General features: G+C 44.0%; 1 protein-coding gene across 1 annotated transcript in view; it reads left to right on the top strand.

The window, feature by feature from the left end:
• TAF11 (TATA-box binding protein associated factor 11) overlaps positions 1-20,854 on the top strand; it is a 120,393-nt gene that overhangs the window by 21,433 nt on the left and 78,106 nt on the right. The window lies entirely within an intron of this gene.

Below are 20,854 nucleotides of genomic sequence, written 5' to 3'. Positions count from 1 at the left end.
ACTTTCAATGTAAAGTCAATGGGGGACGGATCCGCTTGAAGATTGAGCCATATGGTGTCATCTTCAAGCGGATCCGTTCCCATTGACTTACATTGTAAGTCTGAACGGATCCGCTCGCCTCCGCGCGGCCAGGCGGACAGCTGAACGCTGCAAGCAGCGTTCTGCTGTCCGCCTGGCCGTGCGGAGGCGAGCGGAGGCTGAACGCTGCCAGACTGATGCAGTCTGAGCGGATCCGCTCCATTCAGACTGCATGAGGGCTGGACGGAGGCGTTCGGGTCCGCTCGTGAGCTCCTTCAAATGGAGCTCATGAGCGGACCGACGAACGCAAGTGTGAAAGTAGCCTAACTTGTGACAAAAAATAAAAACTTCAATGAACTCACTATGCCCATCACAAAATACCTTGGGGTGTCTTCTTTCCAAAATGGGGTCACTTGTGGGGTAGTTATACTGCCCTGGCATTTTAGGGGCCCAGATGTGTGAGAAGTAGTTTGAAATCAAAATGTGTAAAAAATGACCGGTGAAATCCGAAAGGTGCTCTTTGGAATGTGTGCCCCTTTGCCCACCTAGGCTGCAATAAAGTGTCACACATCTGGTATCACCGTACTCAGGAGAAGTTGGGGAATGTGTTTTGGGGTGTCATTTTACATATACCCATGCTGGGTGAGATAAATATCTTGGTCAAATGCCAACTTTGTATAAAAAAAAATAAAAAAAAGGGAAATGTTGTCTTTTGCCAAGATATTTCTCTCACCCAGCATGGGTATATGTAAAATGACACCCCAAAACACATTCCCCAACTTCTCCTGAGTACGGTGATACCAGATGTGTGACACTTTATTGCCTGACAGGGGGGTGATCAATGACAGGGGGTGATCAGGGAGTCTATATGGGGTGATCAGGGGTTCATAAGGGGTTAATAAGTGACAGGGGGGGGTGTAGTGTAGTGTTTTGTGGTACTTTACTGAGCTACCTGTGTCCTCTGGTGGTTGATCCAAGCAAAAGGGACCACCAGAGGACCAGGTAGCAGGTATATTAGACGCGGTTAACAAAACAGCATCTAATATACCTGTTAGGGGTTAAAAAAATCGCATCTACAGCCTGCCACCGAACGATCGCCGCTGGCAGGCTGGAGATCCTGTCTCTTACCTTCCGATCCTGTGAACACGCGCGCCTGCGTGCTTGCGTTCACAGGAAATCTCGCGCCTCGCGAGATGACGCACGGATGCGTCCAGGAGGAATAAATTAACCACCTCCCGGACGCATCCGTGCGTACAGCGGTCGGGAGGCGGTTAAAACAATTTTAGGAGTTGCATAAGGCGCACACAGGGGTCAGGGGGGGGCACAGACAAGGGCCAGGGGCGCAGACAAGGGTGAGTGAGGAGGCCCAGCCAGGGGGTGGGGGCACAGATAAGGGCCAGGGGTGTAGACAAAGGCGGGGGGGGGGGGCACAAGATGAGGGCCAGAGGGGCGCAGCCGGGTCAGGGACTGTTCTGAAAGGACCAGGGGGAGGCACAGACAAGGGCCAGGGGCTGTGCTGACAAGGGCAAGGGGGCATTGCTTTAATTACCTGTCCTGACCTGACCTAATCTATCTTTTTCTTTTCATGTTCCCAGTTTCCCACATAGGAAGTACTAGGGCCTGTGAAAAGATGGTGGGTCCATTGCCATGGGGGGATCTGTGGATGGCACTGTTATGGGGAGAGGGACCTATGGATGACATTATGGGTGGTATGTATGGATGACACTATATAGCATCTTATGCTATATGTGTCATCCACAGATCTCCCCCATAACAGTGTCCCCCAATACACCGGCCGCGCCGCTTACAGCAATATAATATCTAAAGACTATTCCTTAACCGTCAGTAACGTGAACTTTAAATCAACGCTATGATCTTTATTAACTTACACTGAAGCTCCGGTAATAGGCAGAGCGGGCGGCGGCTTAACGTCACTTACTCATGTGACGCGCCTGCCATTCATAAAGTGAGCGGAGCAGGCACGTCACATGAGTGAGTGACGTTACGCCACCGCCCACTCTGCCTATTACCAGAGCTTCATTGTAAGGTAATATAGATCATAGCGCTGATTTAAAGTTCGAGTTACTGCTGGTTAAGGAATAGTCTTTAGATATTATACTGCTGTGAGCGGCGGGGCCGGTGTAAGAGTACAGTGACTGCACCGGCCCTGCTGCAAGTTTCCGCCTCCAGCTGATACTGTGAAGCATCGCAGCCAGCAATGTATCATGGACTACTGTGGCTGTGCAGGAGCGTGCAGGATTTACGGGACCCGCAGACATAGCGCCTGACCGCCCGCATAGCAACTAATCGGCCGATTCTTCAATAACTGGATTTGTCGACAATGAATCCCGTTATCGAATATTATCGATAACGTTGATTAATCGTTGCAGCCCTAGTGTGCAGGAGGCCTTATCCGGTAAACTCTGGCAGGCTGTCTCTCTGACTGATTTCTGCTCTCAAGATGTGAATGTATCCTTAAAAACACACCTCAGCAGTCAGTATAACACTCTACTTGTACAGTACATGACATGCTATGTTACTGTCTTAGCAGACAGTATCACAGATTATCATAGAATTATTTACAGATGTGTTTGGATGTGTTGTTGATTCAAGCTGTTTATTGCACTCTAGAGATGGTGAGGGAAGAGCCTGTGGACTGTCAGTGATGTGATTTAGAAACTTAAGAAGAAATAGCCTAGCAAGATTTGTGTGGGTGTAGGAACATGGCCACAGGAGGTGTAGTGGATGGAGCTCATGCAGACTGATCAGTGTGGGGCGGGGCCAGCCTATGATTTATCACTCTGTACTCTGCAGCCATGTAAACGGGAAGCTGTGGATGTAAACAGACCTGCCAGGATAGTCTGATGCCCAGACAGGGAAAGAAAGCACAGACACGAAAAACAGGCATTGGGGCAATATATATGCATAGTGAGTGGGGTTAGGAGCACAATATTATTATTATGCTCCCTTATAATAGCTCTGACATATTTTCCAGCACTTTACAGACATTGTCATCAAGCTGTCCCTAATTGGGCACACAATCTAAGGTCCTTATCTGTATGTCTTTGGAGTGTGGGAGGAAATTGGAGTACCTGGAGGAAACCCACGCAAACATCGGGAGAACATACAAACTGCATGCAGATGTTGTCCTTGGTCAGATTCAAACCCAGAACACCAGCGCTGCAAGGCGACAGTGCTAGCCACTGAGCCACCATGCAGCACATAAAAAGAATTTTGATTTTGTGCAACCTCTTTAACCCCTTAGGGACACAGCCTTTTTACACCTTAGGACCAGGCCATTTTTTGCAAATCTGACCAGTGTCACTTTAAGTGCTCATAACTTTAAAACGCTTTGACTTATCCAGGCCGTTCTGAGATTGTTTTTTCGTCACATATTGTACTTCATGACACTGGTGAAATGAAGTCAAAAAAATATTTTTTTTTGCACCAAAAAATACCTAATTTAACAAATTTTTGGAAAAATTAGCAAATTTCAAAGTTTCAGTTTCTCTACTTCTGTAATACATAGTAATACCCCCAAAAATTGTGATGACTTTACATTCCCCATATGTCTACTTTATGTTTGAATTGTTTTGGGAATGATATTTTATTTTTTGGGGATGTTATAAGGCTTAGAAGTTTAGAAGCAAATCTTGAAATTTTTCAGCAATTTACAAAAACGACATTTTTAGGGACCAGTTCAGGTCTGAAGTCACTTTGCGAGGCTTACATAATAGAAACCACCCAAAAATGACCCCATCTAAGAAACTACACCCCTCAAGGTATTCAAAACTGATTTTACATACGTTGTTAACCCTTTAGGTGTTGCACAAGAGTTATTGGCAAATGGGGATGAAATTTGAGAATTTCTTTTTTTTGTCAAATTTTTTATTTTAACCCATTTTTTCCACTAACAAAGCAAGGGTTAACAGCCAAACAAGACTGTATCTTTATTACCCTGACTCTGCCGTTTACAGAAACACCCAATATGTGGCCGTAAACTACTGTACGGCCACACAGCGGGGCATAGAGTGAAAGGTGCGCCGTTTGGTTTTTGGAGGGCTGATTTTTATGGACTGGTTTATTTACACCATGTCCCATTTGAAGACCCCTGATGCACCCCTAGAGTAGAAACTCCCTAAAAGTGACCCCATCTAAGAAACTACACCCCTCAAGGTATTCAAAACTGATTTTACATTCGTCGTTAACCCTTTAGGTGTTGCACAAGAGTTATTGGCAAATGGGGATGAAATTGGAAAATTTCATTTTTTTGCCTTATTTTCCATTTTAACCCATGTTTTCTACTAACAAAGCAAGGGTTAACAGCCAAACAAGACTGTATCTTTATTACTCTGACTCTGCCGTTTACAGAAATACCCAATATGTGGCCGTACACTACTGTACGGCCACACAGCGGGGCGTAGAGTGAAAGGTGCGCCGTTTGGTTTTTGGAGGGCTGATTTTTATGGACCGGTTTATTTACACCGTGTCCTGTTTCAACCCCCCTGATGCACCCCTGGAGTCGAAACTCCCTAAAAGTGACCCCATTTTGGAAACTACAGGATAAGGTGGCATTTTTTGGGGGAGTATTTTTAGGGTAAATATAATTTTTGGTTGCTCTATATTACATTTTTGTGAGGTAAGGTTACCAAAAATTGAAATTCTGATATTTCATCTCCATTTGCCATTAACTGTTGAGGAACACCTAAAGGGTTAATAAAGTTTGTATAATCATTTTTGAATACCTTGAGGGGTGTAGTTTCTTAGATGGGGTCAATTTTAGGGAGTTTTTACTCTAGGGGGGCATCAGGGGGGCTTCAAAAGGGATATGGTGTCAATAAAAAAGGCCATCAAAATCGGCCTTCCAGAAACCATGTCGGTCCTTTCCTTTTGCAGCCTCCCTTTTACGGATACAGCAGTTTACGACCACAAATGTGGCGTTTCTGTAAACTGCAGTATCAGGGTAATAAATTTTAACTTTTGTTTGGTTGTTAACCCTTGTTTTCTTACCGGAAAAAACGGACTGAAATGGAAAAGTGCCAAAAATAGCGGTTTTGGCACCGTTTTTTTTTTTTTTTTTTTTTTTTTTTTAACCGTGTTAATCTGGGTGGTTAGGTCATGGGATATTGTTATAGAGGAGATTCTTACGGACGCGGCAATACCTAATAAGTCAACTTTTGATACAACTTTTTTTTTTGGGTATCTCTAAAGTCTAAGTGTAATTTTTTTTAATTTTCTTTTAGCCAATTATCTTATGTGGGGGCTCATTTTTTGCGGGATGAGCGGACTGTTTTATTGGCACTATTTTGGGGGCTATATGACTTTTTGATCGCTTGCTATTAAACTTTTTGTTATGTAAGGTGACAAAAAAAAAAATTTTTTGCACCTATTTTTTTTTTTTACTGTGTTAATCTGGGGGGTTGGGTCATGGGGTATTTTTATAGAGGAGATTCTTACGGACGTGGCGATACCTAATAAGTCAACTTTTTTTTTACAATTATTTAGGTTTTAGACTATATTATCCTTTTTGATACCCTAAAAAATTTTTTGTATCTCTAAAGTCTAAGAATCATTTTCTATTTTTTTTTTTATCTGATTATCTTATGTGGGGGCTCATTTTTTGCGGGATGAGATGACGGTTTTATTGGCACTAATTTGGGGGCTATATGACTTTTTGATCGCTTGCTATTAAACTTTTTATTATGTAAGGTGACAAAAAAGACCTTTTTTTGCACCTTTTTTTTTTTTCTGGACCGTGTTAATCTGGGGGGTTAGGTCATGGGGCATTTTTATAGAGGAGATTATTACAGACGCGGCAATACCTATGTCTACTTTTAATAAATTATTTTAGTTTTTTTGGGTGTCTCAAGTCTGAGAACCATTTTTTTTTATCTGATGTCAGTGCTAAATTGGGATATAAATTTAGTACTCCATGGAAGTGTGATACTCCCTGAAGCAACCGTCAATGCAGAGGCCCGGATGATCGGGGCATGTGTCGCACTGAGTAGTCGTGTCCTTCCGTATCCCCCTCCTGCGACACACTCTGCACTTTTTTTGGGTTCGTCCCTTCTTTCCAGTATGGGGGACCACACCTGGAAAGTGTTGGCCAGGGACGATCCGGGCGCCTACAGTTCCCGAGGTACTCCGGCCTGCTCTTTCCCGGTCCGAAAAGATCAGGGCCTTGAGGACTGCCTCATAGAACTGGAGGAATGTCCCTGTGCTGCCAGCGCTTCGGGATAGTACAAAAGAGTTGTACATGGCAACCTGTACCAAGTAGACCGCAACTTTTTTGTACCATGCCCGGGTTTTGCGCATGGCGTTATATGGCTTGAGGACTTGATCCGAGAGATCAACTCCTCCCATATACCGATTGTAGGCGACGATACAATCGGGCTTGAGGACCGTTGCCGCGGTACCTCGCACAGGGACAGGGGTGATGCCGTTACCATGAATTGTGGACAGCATAAGGACATCCCTCTTGTCCTTATACCTGACCAGCAACAGGTTTCCAGTGGTAAGGGCACGGGTCTCACCCCTGGGGATAGGTACCTGGAGGGGGTGGGCAGGGAGGCCGCGTTGATTTTTCCGCACGGTCCCACAAGCGGACGTGGATCTGGCGGCAAGGGACTGGAACAAGGGGATACTGGTATAAAAGTTATCCACGTACAAGTGGTAACCCTTATCCAGCAGTGGGTGCATAAGGTCCCACACAAGTTTCCCGGTAACACCCAGAGTGGGGGGACATTCTGGGGGTTGAATCCGGGAATCTCGCCCCTCGTATACACGAAATTTGTAAGTGTACCCTGAGGTACTCTCACAAATTTTGTATAGCTTCACGCCATACCTCGCCCGCTTGGAAGGCACATACTGGCGGAAAATGAGTCTCCCCTTGAACGCAATGAGAGACTCATCAACCACGACCTCCCTTCCAGGTACATAGGCCTCCATGAATTTGGCCCCAAAGTGATCGATGACCGGCCGTATCTTGTACAGACGGTCATGGGCAGGATCACCTCGGGGTGGACATGCTGCATTATCGGAATAATGCAGACATTTCCTGATGGCCTCAAACCGGGAGCGTGTCATAACCGTACTGTAAAGTGGGGTCTGATATAGGACGTCCCCACTCCAGTACAGCCTGGCACTGGGTTTCTTGACCAGGCCCATATGCAGCACGAGGCCCCAAAATGTCCTCATTTCGGCTGCACTGACCGGCGTCCAGCCACCGGGCCTGGCCAAAAAGGAGCCCGGGTGTTGAGCGACGAACTGTTGGGCGTACAGATTCGTCTGCTCCACCATCAGATTTACCAGTGGGTCACTGAAAAAATGACAAAAAGAGTCATATTCAGTGTAGCCCACTGTGGAAATCTGGATTCCTGATTGGCCTACGAAATCAGGAATCACGGGCTCGTATCGCTCTGGGCTACACCAGACAAGTTCACCGGCAGGGTGCTCCGGTGGATTTAACTGGTGGGCCGGGAAACCAGTACGAGCCCCAGAGCTGCTCGTACTAGTGTGGGCCACAGGGTCCCTAACATGGCGGTCCCCTTGCTCCGCCTGGCGGCGTCTCCGCCGCCTTGGGGGCTCATCATCATCGCTAGATGATGAGGAGGATGCGGATGACAACAGGAATGTGGGGTCATCCTCATCCTCATCCTCACTGGGACTCTCGGACTCGGAGGCAAGCTGGGCGTATGCCTCCTCGGCCGAGAACGTCCGGCGGGCCATAGGGGAGTGTGTGTCTGCGTGTATATGTGCGTGTGTGTAACTCTTTATTTGGTGTGCGTGTGTGAGGGGGCACGGGTGTTCACGAACTCACCCTAAAACTAACAGAAAAAAATAAATAAAACTAACTAAAAAAAGGGCAAAAAAGTGAGGAAAAAAAATTCAAAACTGCTGATCAACCGTCCGAAGTTGATCAGCGGTGGGGTGTGCGATGCGCTAACAGTGGCCGGACGCTAAGTGCCGGTCACAGTCAGCGAACTCAAAAAAAAAAAAAAAAAAAAAAAAAGCACCCCAAAAAAGGTGGGGGGGGGGGGCAAGTGGCAGGGGGAGGGGGGCAAGTGGCAGCACCCCTGGGGGGTCTAGGGTCACACAGCTGTGCTGTGGACCCCAGACACCCTAACTAGGGTGATGCAATGAAAAGTAAAAAAAACTAACTTTCCCTTTTTTTGCCCTGCCTATCCCAAACTTTCCCTAGCTGTCCCTATGTACCTGATGGGGTGCTGGGGGCACAGATCGGGTCCTGGGGGCACAGATCAGGGGTGCTGGCAGCGATGGTGGACACGTGCAGGCAGCTCCTCTCTCCTCCGGCGCTGGAACACAAAAGGAGGAGGAGAGGGGCGCCTGCCTCTTTTGAATCTGCCGCCGGACCGCCCCCTGACCAATCAGAAAGCGATCCTGAGTGGTGATGTCACCATCACCACTCAGGATCGCTGGATGGTGATTGGTGGAGTGAAATCACACCACCATCACCATCCTGTTCCGGGTTATCGGGTCTTCAGAGACCCGAATAACCCGGAAACGCAGAAAACCGCAGGTCTGAATTGACCTGCGGTTTTCTGCGATCGCATACATGGGGGGGTCACCGGACCCCCCGACGCATTTGCCCCAAGTGCCTGCTCAATGATTTGAGCAGGCACGGGGTTCCGATCGCCGCCGGCCGTGCGGCGGTGATTGAAAATGCACAGGGCGTACATGTACGCCCTGTGTCCTTAAGTACCAGGGCACAAGGGCGTACCTGTACGCCCTGTGTCCTTAAGGGGTTAACCCCTTCAGCACCCTGCCATTTTTCACCTTAAGGACCATGCCTTTTTTTTTTTTTTTGCAAATCTGACATTTTATGTGGTGATAACTTTGAAATGCTTTTACTTATCCAGGCCAATCTGAGATTGTGTTCTCGTCACATATTGTACTTCATGGCAGTGGTAAAATTGAGTCAAAAATTATATTTTTATTTAAAAAATTTAAATTAAAAAAAATATAGAAAAATTTGTAAATTGACAAATTTCTTTACTTTTATAATAGAAATGCCTCCAAAAATTGTTATTACTTTACATTTCCCATATGTCTACTACATGTTTAGATCATTTTTTATTTTTTTTTGGGGGGGGGGGGGGGGATTTTAGAAGGTTTAGAAGCAAAACCCACTTTTTAAGGACCAGTTCAAGTCTGAAGTCACTTTGTGAGTCTTACATAATAGAAACCACCAAAAAATGACCCCATTTTAGAAACTACACCCCTCAAGGTATTCAAAACTGATTTTACAAACTTTGTTAACCCTTTAGGTGTTCCACAAGAATTAACAGAAAATGGAGTTGAAATTTCAGAATTTTACTTTTTGGGCAGATTTTCCATTTTAATAAAAAAAAAATTGCCACTAACAAAGCAAGCGTTTACAGCCAAACAAAACTATAATTTTATGGCCCTGATTCTGTAGTTTACAGAAACGTCCCATATGTGGTCGGAAACTGTTGTACAGGCACATGGCATTGCACAGAAGGAAAGGAACGTCATGTTGTTTTTAGAAAGCAGATTTCATTGGGATAATTTTAAGCTTCCACGTCACATTTGAAGACCCACCTGATAGACCCCTAGAGTAGAAACTCCCCGAAAAGTGACCCCATTTTAGAAATCACACCCCTCAAGGTATACAAAACTGATTTTACCAACTTTGTTAACCCTTTAGGTGTTCCACAAGAATTTATTGAAAATAGAGTAAGAAATTTCAGAATTTCACTTTTTGGGCAGATTTTTCATTTTAATAATTTTTTTCCAGTTACAAAGCAAGGGTTAACAGCCAAACAAAACTCAATATTTATGGCCCTGATTCTGTAGTTTACAGAAACACCCCATATGTGGTCGTAAACTGTTGTATGGGCACACGGCATTGTGCAGAAGGAGAGATACGCCATACAGTTTTTGGAAGGCAGCTTTTTCTTTTCTTTTCTTTTTTTTTTCACACCATGTCCCATTTGAAGCCCCCTTATGCACCCTTAGAGTAGCAACTCCAGAAAAGTGACCCCATTTTGGAAACTACCGGATAAGATTACAGTTTTGTTGGTACTATTTTAGGGTACATATGATTTTTGGTTGCTCTGTATTGCACAAGAAATAGCTGTTTTGTCACTGTTCTTATTTTTTTGTTATTTGTAACATTCATCTGACAGGTTAGCTCATATGGTATTTTTATAGAGCAGGTTGTTACGGACGCTACAATACCAAATATTTTTTGTTTCAGTTCTACATAACGTAGCATTTATTTATTTTTTAAAGGATTTTTTTTTTTTAATGGATTTTTTTTAGTGTCTCCACATTTTTTAAGCCGTAGTTTTATTTATTATTTTTGGGCGACTGTCTTGTGTAGGGCTATTTTTTTTCGTCATGAGATGACGACGGTTTGATTGGTACTATTATAGGGTGCATATGAGTTTTTGATCGCTTGCTATTAGGGCTGTTTCACACGAGCGGATGCCATGCGTGGCATCCACTCCGTGAAAGAGTGCCAAGACCCGATGCAGACTGCAGAGGCACGGAGCAGTAACATGACTGTTAATGCGCCGTGCCTCTCTGTGATCTTTCTATGAAATCACAGTGACAACTGTGATTTCGTAGTAAAGAGATCACAGAGAGGCACGGCGCATTAACAGTCATGTTACTGCTCCGTGCCTCTGCAGTCTGCATCGGGTCTTGGCACTCATTCACGGAGCGGATGCCACGCACGGCATCCGCTCGTGTGAGACAGCCCTTACACTTTTTGTGACAGTTTTTTATATTTTTACGGTATTCACCTAGGTGTACCCTAAAATTTCCTCACATGGTTACACTAACTTAATCTGCAGCCGACAGCTCGGGTGAGAGTGAATGGATACTTGTCCAAATCTTTTTCACTGGGACGGAGTACTAGGCAAGGGTGCCCATTGTCACGCCATTTTTGGCAATGGAGCCCTTATCTGGTCATATTACTGGAAGCTCTAGAATACAAGTTTGATATATTGCTGGTCTGTCCGAGAAAATATTGTTATACGCCGATTGTATGTTAACATATCTGGGGAATGTGGGCCCTTCTCTGGACGCTTTACTTGAGGTGGTCAATGACTATGATTCATACTCGGGGCTGAGGGCCAATTGGGGTAAATCAGCATTGTACTTGGAGGATGATGTCGGCGTAAACTGTCTCCACTTGTTTGTCCCTGCAAATTGTGGATACATTTACATACCTGGGGGTAGTTATAAGGATGGCACCCAGTTCTCTACACTTAATCTAGCTTCAACTATGAAGAACCATGTCTCAGAAAAACTAAAGGCTTGGAAAAATTTGCCCTTGTCCCTCATAGGACATATAAGTGTTTTCGAGATGGTCATACTCCCCAAGCTCCTTTTTTCTCTTTAGGGCAGCCCCAGAAGGCTCACTTTCAAGCACTTGATCATCTGTTAAACCCCTTTTCTGTGGCACCATTCGGTACCTCGCATTGTCAGGGAGACTTTACAGGCCCCTTACAGGAAGGGTGGTTTAGCTGTCCCCAACATATACTTGAATTATATAGCCACATAACTGACCTAGATGTCCTGGTGGATCAGAGCAGATTCAAATAATCCGTCAGTGGTGCTGAGGCGGCTCTTATAGGATTGTATGAGGCATTGACAAACCTGGTGTATAGAGCTGGTAGATATCTGGTGAGCCATTTTACTTTCCTTATGGCAGGGGTGGTTAAAGCATGGAACTGTTTTGTGGTGGTAATGGAGAAGGGACATAGTGCAGTCTGTTCACCAGTTATACCCCAGTGGAGAAACCCTAAGCTCCTGGAAATGCTTTTTTTTTTTTTTACCTGATTTTGAATTCTGGCCTCAAAGGGGCATAAAATATCTCACCCAATTGTATGAGGAACGGATTTTTAAGACCTTCTCCGCACTGCAAAGTGAATATAACCTACCATGCTCATCCCTTTTTTAGGTTTTTCCAATTAACGCATGCATGTGTAACACAATTCGGGGCTGGTCCTCTGCAGTTTGAGTATGGGGAAGTGGAAAAGATTGCCAGATGCGCTGAACCTACTCGAATGGTTTCCTCTTTCTATGGGATGTTATTACCCTACCAACCTTTACCCATAGCCAAGGCTTTTAGTAAATGGGAATGTGATTTAGATTCGCAACATGAAAAAGAACTGGCTTGGTGATTTGCGCACTGATTCAGGCTAAGTGGATACAAAGAGTGTACTTAACCCTTGTGTGTCTGGCACACATGCATAAACTCTTGTCAGATGAATGTGGTGGGGGCAGAGGGACGTTGATGCACATGATTTGGGAGTGTCTGGTTATTGCCGAATTTTGGACGGATGTCCGTGTCTACGCGTATCCTCCGATTCCCCATCGGGTCCCCGCGCTGCAGTGACGGAGACCGGATGGCAGAGAAGGCAGCCCGGTTCCTTCGATAGTCATCGGGGCTTGCCTTCTACTGAAGCCTGTGAGGTCCAGCCCTTAGGCTGGGTCTCACAAGCAGGCTGTCAGCATACAAGCTGACATGCAATGCATTGCAGAGGGGATCAGACCCCCCAGAAGTTTAAGTCCCAGAGTGGGACAAAAAAAAAGTGTTTTAGCCCCTTAAGGACCAGGCTCATTTTCACCTTAAGGACCAGGCCATTTTTTGCAAATCTGACCAGTGTCACTTTAAGTGCTCATAACTTTAAAACGCATTTACTTATACAGGCCATTCTGAGATTGTTTTTTCGTCACATATTGTACTTCATGACACTGGTAAAATAAAGTAAAAAAAATTAATTTTTTTGCATAATAAAATACCTAATTTACCAAAAATTTTGAAAAATTTGCAAATTTCAAAGTTTCAGTTTCTCTACTTCTGTAATACATAGTAATACCCCCAAAAATTGTGATGACTTAACATTCCCCATATGTCTACTTCATGTTTGAATTATTTTGGGAATGATATTTTATTTTTTGGGGATGTTACAAGGCTTAGAAGTTTAGAAGCAAATCTTGAAATTTTTCTGAAATTTACAAAAACCCAATTTTTAGGGACCACTACAGCTCTGAAGTCACTTTGCGAGGCTTACATAATAGAAACCGCCCAAAAATGACCCCATTCTATAAACTACACCCCTCAAGGTATTCAAAACTGATTTTACAAACTCCGTTAACCCTTTAGGTGTTGCACAAGAGTTATTGGCAAATGGGGATGAAATTAGAGAATTTCATTTTTTTGCCAAATTTTCCATTTTAACCCATTTTTTCCACTAACAAAGCAAGGGTTAACAGCCAAACAAGACTGAATCTTTATTGCCCTGACTCTGTTGTTTACAGAAATACCCCATATGTGGCCGTAAACTACTGTACGGCCACACAGCGGGGCGTAGAATGAAAGGTGCGCCATATGGTTTTTGGAAGCCAGATTTTGCTGGACAGTTTTTTTTTTTTTACACCATGTCCCATTTGAAGCCCCCTGATGCACCCCTAGAGTAGAAACTCCATAAAGTGACCCCATCTAAGAAACTACACCCCTCAAGGTATTCAAAACTGATTTTACAAACTTTGTTAACCCTTTAGGTGTTGCACAAGATTTAATGGAAAATAGAGATACAATTTCAAAATTTTTTGGCAGATTTTCCATTTTTATATTTTTTTTCCAGTTACAAAGCAAGGGTTAACAGCCAAACAAAACTCATTATTTATGGCCCTGATTCTGTAGTTTACAGAAACACCTCATATGTGGTTGTAGACCGCTGTACGGGCACACGGCAGGGCGCAGAAGGAAAGGAATGCCACACGGTTTTTGGAAGGCAGATTTTGCTGGACTGGTTTTTTGACACCATGTCCCATTTGAAGCCCCCCTGATGCACCCCTAGAGTAGAAACTCCAAAAAAGTGACCCCATTTTAGAAAGTACGGAATAGGGTGGCAGTATTGTTGGTACTAGTTCAGGGTAGATATGATTTTTGGTTGCTCTATATTACACTTTTTGTGCGGCAAGGTAACAAGAAATAGCTTTTTTGGCACTTTTTTTTTTTTTGTTATTTACAACATTCATCTGACAGGTTAGATCATGTGGTAATTTTATAGAGCAGGTTGTCACGGACGCAGCGATACCTAATATGTATACAATTTTTTTTATTTATGTAAGTTTTATACAATAACTTCATTTTTAAAACCAAAAAATTATTTAGTGTCTCCATAGTCTGAGAGCCATAGTTTTTTCAGTTTTTGGGCGATTATCTTGAGTAGGGTCTAATTTTTTGCGGGATGAGATGACAGTTTGATTGGCACTATTTTGGGGTGCATATGACTTTTTGATCGCTTGCTATTACACTTTTTGTGACGTAAGATGGCAAAAAATTGCTTTTTTTTTTTACGGTGGTCACCTGAGGGGTTAGGTCATGTGATATTTATACAGAGCCGGTCGATACGGACGCGGCAATACCTAATATGTATACTTTTATTTTTATTTATGTAGGTTTTACACAATGATTTTATTTTTGAAACAAAAAAAATGATGTTTTAGTGTTTCCATAGTCTAAGAGCCATAGTTTTTTCAGTTTTTGGGCGATTATCTTGAGTAGGGTCTTATTTTTTGCGGGATGAGATGACGATTTGATTGGTACTATTTGGCGTACATGCAACTTTTTTGATCACTTTTATTACCTTTTTGGGGAAGTAAGGTGGGCAAAATTTCAATTTTCTCATAGTTTTTATTTTTTTATTTTTATGGCGTTCACTGTGCGGGGAAAGTAACATTACCGTTTTATAGATCAGGTCGTTACGGACGCGGCGATACCTAATATGTGTAGTTTATTTTTATTTTTTTATTTTTATTCAGTGATAAATGTTTTTTTTTAATCTTAACTTTTTTCACTTATTTTTTTTATTTTTTGACCCAGACCCACTTGGTTCTTGAAGATCCAGTGGGTCTGATGTCTGTAAAATACAGTACAGAACCCTATATAGGTGTCTGTTCTGTATTTTACTTACACTGAACAGATCTATGCTTTCAGCACAGATCTGTTCAGCACCATGGACAGCAGGACGCCTGAGCAGGCGTCCTGTTGCCATGGGAACCTTCCCCGTCTGCTCAGAACTTCGCAGACGGGGAAGGGTGAGCACGGGGCTGCGGGGGGCTGTCTGGGGGCTCTCTCCCTCTCCATCGGGGGGCTGCAAAGGCACAGCAGCCCCCCGATCGGAGAGGGAGGGAGCTCCCTCTTACTGTTAACCTTTTCCATACAGTGGTCCGTACGGACCGCTGTATGGAAAGGGTTAAACGGCTGACATCGCATCAACGATGTCAGCCGTTTATACCAGGGTGCGGGGACCACGGGGATCAGAAACTGCAAAAAGCGCAGCAAACCGCAGGTCTGAATTGACCTGCGGTTTGCTGGGATCGCCGACACGGGGGGGTCACATGACCCCCCCCTGGCGTATTTAACAGGATGCCGGCTAAATGATTTCAGCCGGCATCCTGTTCAAATTAACCCCTGCGGCGCCGGAATGCCGATTTTAAAGTCAGGACGTACCGGTACGTCCTTGGTCCTTAAGGACTCGGGAAATAGGGCGTACCGGTACGTCCTATGTCCTTAAGGGGTTAATAAAAAAAAATTAAAGCTTCAAGTAAGCAAAAAAAAAAGTCCCTCTTTCCCAAAATAAAACACATACAATTGTAAAAAAAACAACAACCAAAAAAGACATATTTTGTATCAACACGTCCGTGACGACCGGCTCTATAAAAATATCACATGACCTAACCCCTCAGGTGAACACTCAAAAATAAAATAAAAACTGTGCTAGAAATAAAATAAAGAAAATTGTCACCTTACATCACTAAAAGTGCAACACCAAGTGATCAAAAAGGCATATGCCCCCAAAAATAGTATCAATCTAAGCGTCTCCTCATCCCGCTAAAATGAGCCCCTACCGAAGACAATCGACCAAAAATAAAAAAAATAAACTATGGCTCTCAGACTATGGAGACTAAGGCCTCTTTCACATTTGTGTTGTCTGGATCCGGCGTGCACTTGCCGGAATTACACGCCGGATCCGGAAAAACGCAAGTGAACTGAAAGCATTTGAAGACGGATCCGTCTTCAAAATGCGTTCAGTATTACTATGGCAGCCAGGACGCTATTAAAGTCCTGGTTGCCATAGTACTAGGATCACATGATCCATGCGCTTGGGGCTCCCTGACGTCACTCTGAAGCGCCCCGGGAGCCGCACGGACGGTAAGTATACTGCTCCCCCGCTCCCCACTACACTTTACCATGGCTGCCAGGACTTTAGCGTCCCGGCAGCCATGGTAACCATTCAGAAAAAGCTAAACGTTGTATCCGGCAATGCGCCGAAACGACGTTTAGCTTAAGTCCGGATCAATGCCTTTCAATGGGCATTAATTCCGGATCCGGCCTTGAGGCAAGTCTTCAGGATTTTTGGCCGGAGCAAAAAGCGCAGCATGCTGCGGTATTTTCTCCGGCCAAAAAAACGGTCTGGAACTGAAGACCTCCTGATGCATCCTGAATGGATTTCACTCCATTCAGAATACATTAGGATAAAACTGATCAGGATTCTTCCGGCATAGAGCCCCGACGACGGAACTCTATGCCGGAAGAAAAGAACGCAAGTGTGAAAGAGCCCTTAGACACGATTTATTTATTTATTTTTTGTTTAAAAAATGCTTTTATTGTGTTAAATGTAAAAAAAAATAATTTTAAAGTAGACATATTAGTTATCGCCACATCCGTAACATTCTGCTCTATAAAAATACCACATGATCTAACCCCTCAGGGGAACACTGAAAAAAAATATATATTTTTGTCCCCTTACATCACACAGTGTAATACCAAGCGATCAAAAAGTCATATGCACCCCAAAATAGTGCCACTCAAACAATCATCTCATCCCCTACCTAAGCACCCAAAAAATAATAAAAAATGTGGCTCTCGGACTATGGAGACACTAAGGCCCCTTTCACACGAGCGAGTTGTCCACGAGAGTGCAATGCACCGGATCTCGGAAGGTCGGGGACAGCAGAAGCCGCCCAGCGAAGTGAATATTGATGAGCTGGGCGGCGCTTCAAAATGGCGGTTGGGGGGCGGTTGGCTGGGCGCAAGTGAAGCTGAAACGCCATCCCTTGGGCAGAAAGAAAGGCGATTTACTTCAGGTTATAAATCATGAGTTTACTGTATTCATAAGGTTACTTATGTTTTTAATGCACTTTAGAAGACCTGTGCATGCATATACAGGTTTTTCTAAAAAAAGAAAATAGCATATTGTGATAAAGTTCATTATTTTCTGTAATGTACTGATAAACATTAGACTTTCATATATGTTAGATTCATTACACACAACTGAAGTAGTTCAAGCCTTTTATTGTTTTAATATTGATGATTTTGGCATACAGCTCATGAAAACCTAAAATTTCTATCTAAAAAAATTAGCATATTTCATCCGACCAATAAAAGAAAAGTGTTTTTAATACAAAAAAAGTCAACCTTCAAATAATTATGTTCAGTTATGCACTCAATACTTGGTCGGGAATCCTTTTGCAGAAATGACTGCTTCAATGCGGCGTGGCATGGAGGCAATCAGCCTGTGGCACTGCTGAGGTGTTATGGAGTCCCAGGATGCTTCGATAGCGGCCTTAGGGTCCATTCACACGTCCGTTATTTGTTTCCTGATCTGTTCCGTTTTTTGCTGAACAGATCTGGACCAGATCTGGACCCATTCATTTTCAATGGGTCCTGAAAAAAAACGGACAGCACAATGTCAGATTTTTTTTCAGGACCCATTGAAAATGAATGGGTCCAGATCTGGTCCAGATCTGTTCAGCAAAAAACGGAACAGATCAGGAAAGAAACAACGGACGTGTGAATAGACCCTTAGGGTCCATTCACACGTCCGTTTTTTCTTTCCTGATCTGTTCCGTTTTTTCAGGAACAGATCTGGACCAGATCTGGACCCATTTATTTTCAATGGGTCCTGAAAAAAAACGGACAGCACAATGTCAGATTTTTTTCAGGACCCATTGAAAATGAATGGGTCCAGATCTGGTCCAGATCTGTTCCTGAAAAAACTGAACAGATCAGGAAAGAAACAACGGACGTGTGAATGGACCCTTAAGCTCATCCAGAGTGTTGGGTCTTGCGTCTCTCAACTTTCTCTTCCCAATATCCCACAGATTCTCTATGGGGTTTAGGTCAGGAGAGTTGGCAGGCCAATTGAGCACAGTAATACCATGGTCAGTAAACCATTTACCAGTGGTTTTGGCACTGTGAGCAGGTGCCAGGTCGTGCTGAAAAATGAAATCTCCATAAAGCTTTTCAGCAGATGGAAGCATGAAGTGCTCCAAAATCTCCTGATAGCTAGCTGCATTGACCCTGCCCTTTATAAAACACAGTGGACCAACACCAGCAGCTGACATGACACCCCAGACCATCACTGACTGTAGGTACTTGACACTGGACTTCAGGCACTTTGGCATTTCCCTCTCCCCAGTCTTCCTCCAGACTCTGGCACCTTGATTTCCGAATGACATGCAAAATTTGCTTTCATCCGAAAAAAGTACTTTGAACCACTGAGCAACAGTCCAGTGCTGCTTCTCTGTAGCCCAGGTCAGGCGCTTCTGCTGCTGTTTCTGGTTCAAAAGTAGCTTGACCTGGGGAATGCGGCACGTGTAGCCCATTTCCTGCACACGCCTGTACACGGTGGCTCTGGATGTTTCTACTCCAGACTCAGTCCACTGCTTCCGCAGGTCCCCCAAGGTCTGGAATCGGCCCTTCTGCACAATCTTCCTCAGGGTCCGGTCACCTCTTCTCGTTGTGCAGCGTTTTCTGCCACACTTTTTCCTTCCCACAGACTTCCCACTGAGGTGCCTTGATACAGCACTCTGGGAACAGCCTATTCGTTCAGAAATTTCTTTCTGTGTCTTACCCTCTTGCTTGAGGGTGTCAATGATGGCCCTCTGGACAGCAGTCAGGTTGGCAGTCTTACCCATGATTGCGGTTTGGAGTAATGAACCAGGCTGGGAGTTTTTAAAAGCCTCAGGAATCTTTTGCAGGTGTTTAGAGTTAATTAGTTGATTCAGATGATTAGGTTAATAACTCGTTTAGAGAACCTTTTCATGATATGCTAATTTTTTTTAGATAGGATTGACTATGTTGTAAAACAACTTTTTCTTTTACGTTACAAAAATGTAATAAAATTTAAATTTACAAGGAATTTTGGGTTTTCATGAGCTGTATGCCAAAATCATCAATATTAAAACAATAAAAGGCTTGAACTACTTCAGTTGGTGTGTAATGAATCTAGAAGGACCTGTATATAGCTATCTATGCTTATTGGGCCTGTCAGTGTCCCTTTAAGGTGAAAAATGGCAGGTTCCTAAAGGGGTTAATGACAAATGGCAGCACAGCAGGCCAAATATAGAGGGTGCATGCCAATGGATCCGGCAACAAATCCAGGACAATATAAAAATAAATTAAAAAAATTGCGGCAAAATGAGTGAAAAGAAAACACTTTATTTACCCCTGCCTTCACAACTAGGGATGAGCAAACTTGTGTTTCAAGTTTGGCATACAAGGTTCGAGTTATCTAAGAATTTCGTTATGGATTCCGCTACCACGGACCATAACTTATCGTCCGGGGCAGTGGAATACATAACGGAATTCATAGATAACCCGAACCTTGTACACCGATTTGAAACACTAGTTCGCAACGTTTTAACTCCTAGTTTGAAAAATGGCTCTGTGAATGAGTTGAAAACATTGCGACCACAGGGGTGAATAAAGTGTTGAGAGTGCTGTCATTTTTTATATAGTCCTTTTTCCAACTGGTGTACAGTAGAACTGGCTTAGTTGCCCATAGCAACTAATCAGATTCCATCTTTCAATTTTCACAGCTCCATTGGAAAATGAAAGGAGTAATCTGGTTGCTTTGGGCAACTAAGCCAGTTTCCCTTTTGATAAATCTCCCCCACTGTGTACTTGTATGTGTACATAGCGTTGTGTGTCGTCACACTATACTAATCTGTGTGGAGGATTGTGACAGTTCACTGTGCGGACTATGGCTGAAACGATTACTCGATTTAATTGAATAATTCAACACAAATTATTTTTTTGCATCGAGGATTCGTTTGTGTCATGTGACCACGGAGCAGGAGTGAAGCGCTTGTTATTACTTACTGCTCCGTGGTCACCCGCCAACCCGCACTGCGCTGCACTTTCTTCCTGACACATCGTCATTTCATAGTGCACGTAAGCGCTCACCATGACCCGACGCTGTGTGACGTCAGGATGTCAGTGCAGTGCGCAGAGAAGAAGATGGAGGAGCTGTGGAGCGGCGCCCCTACAGGAAAGGAATGTACTGTCGCTGGGGACATGGCTAGGAGGGGCAATTGGTGGCACTAGGGGCAAGCTGGTTGAACCTGGGGGCAAGCTGGTGGCAGTTGTTGGCAAAGGGGGGGGGGTAAGCTGGTGGCACTAGGGGTGAGTAAGCGCTGAAGGCACTGGGGGAATGGAACTGATGGCACTGGGGGGAACTGATGGATTTAGGCTGATCCCACAGGGGGGAACAAAAGGTGTGGGGGACTGATGGCAGGAGGTCTGATGAGGTTTTATAAAGGTAAACAGTCTTTTAATTAATTTCTTCTTATTCGATAAAATACTCGATTTCTAAAATAATCATTTACTGCAGCCCTAGTGCGACTGAACACAAATACTGTATTCAGAACAGAGTGCATGTTGTGGCCACGTGAGAGCTGTCAGTAAATGAGATCTACACTCGCCTAAAGAATTATTAGGAACACCATACTAATACGGTGTTGGACCCCCTTTTGCCTTCAGAAC

This window comes from Bufo gargarizans, chromosome 3 (genome assembly GCF_014858855.1).
Source record: "Bufo gargarizans isolate SCDJY-AF-19 chromosome 3, ASM1485885v1, whole genome shotgun sequence".
NCBI classification, from domain to species: domain Eukaryota; kingdom Metazoa; phylum Chordata; class Amphibia; order Anura; family Bufonidae; genus Bufo; species Bufo gargarizans.
The sequence above is the reverse complement of the archived record's forward strand: the minus strand, read 5'-3'. Positions and strand labels throughout refer to the sequence as shown.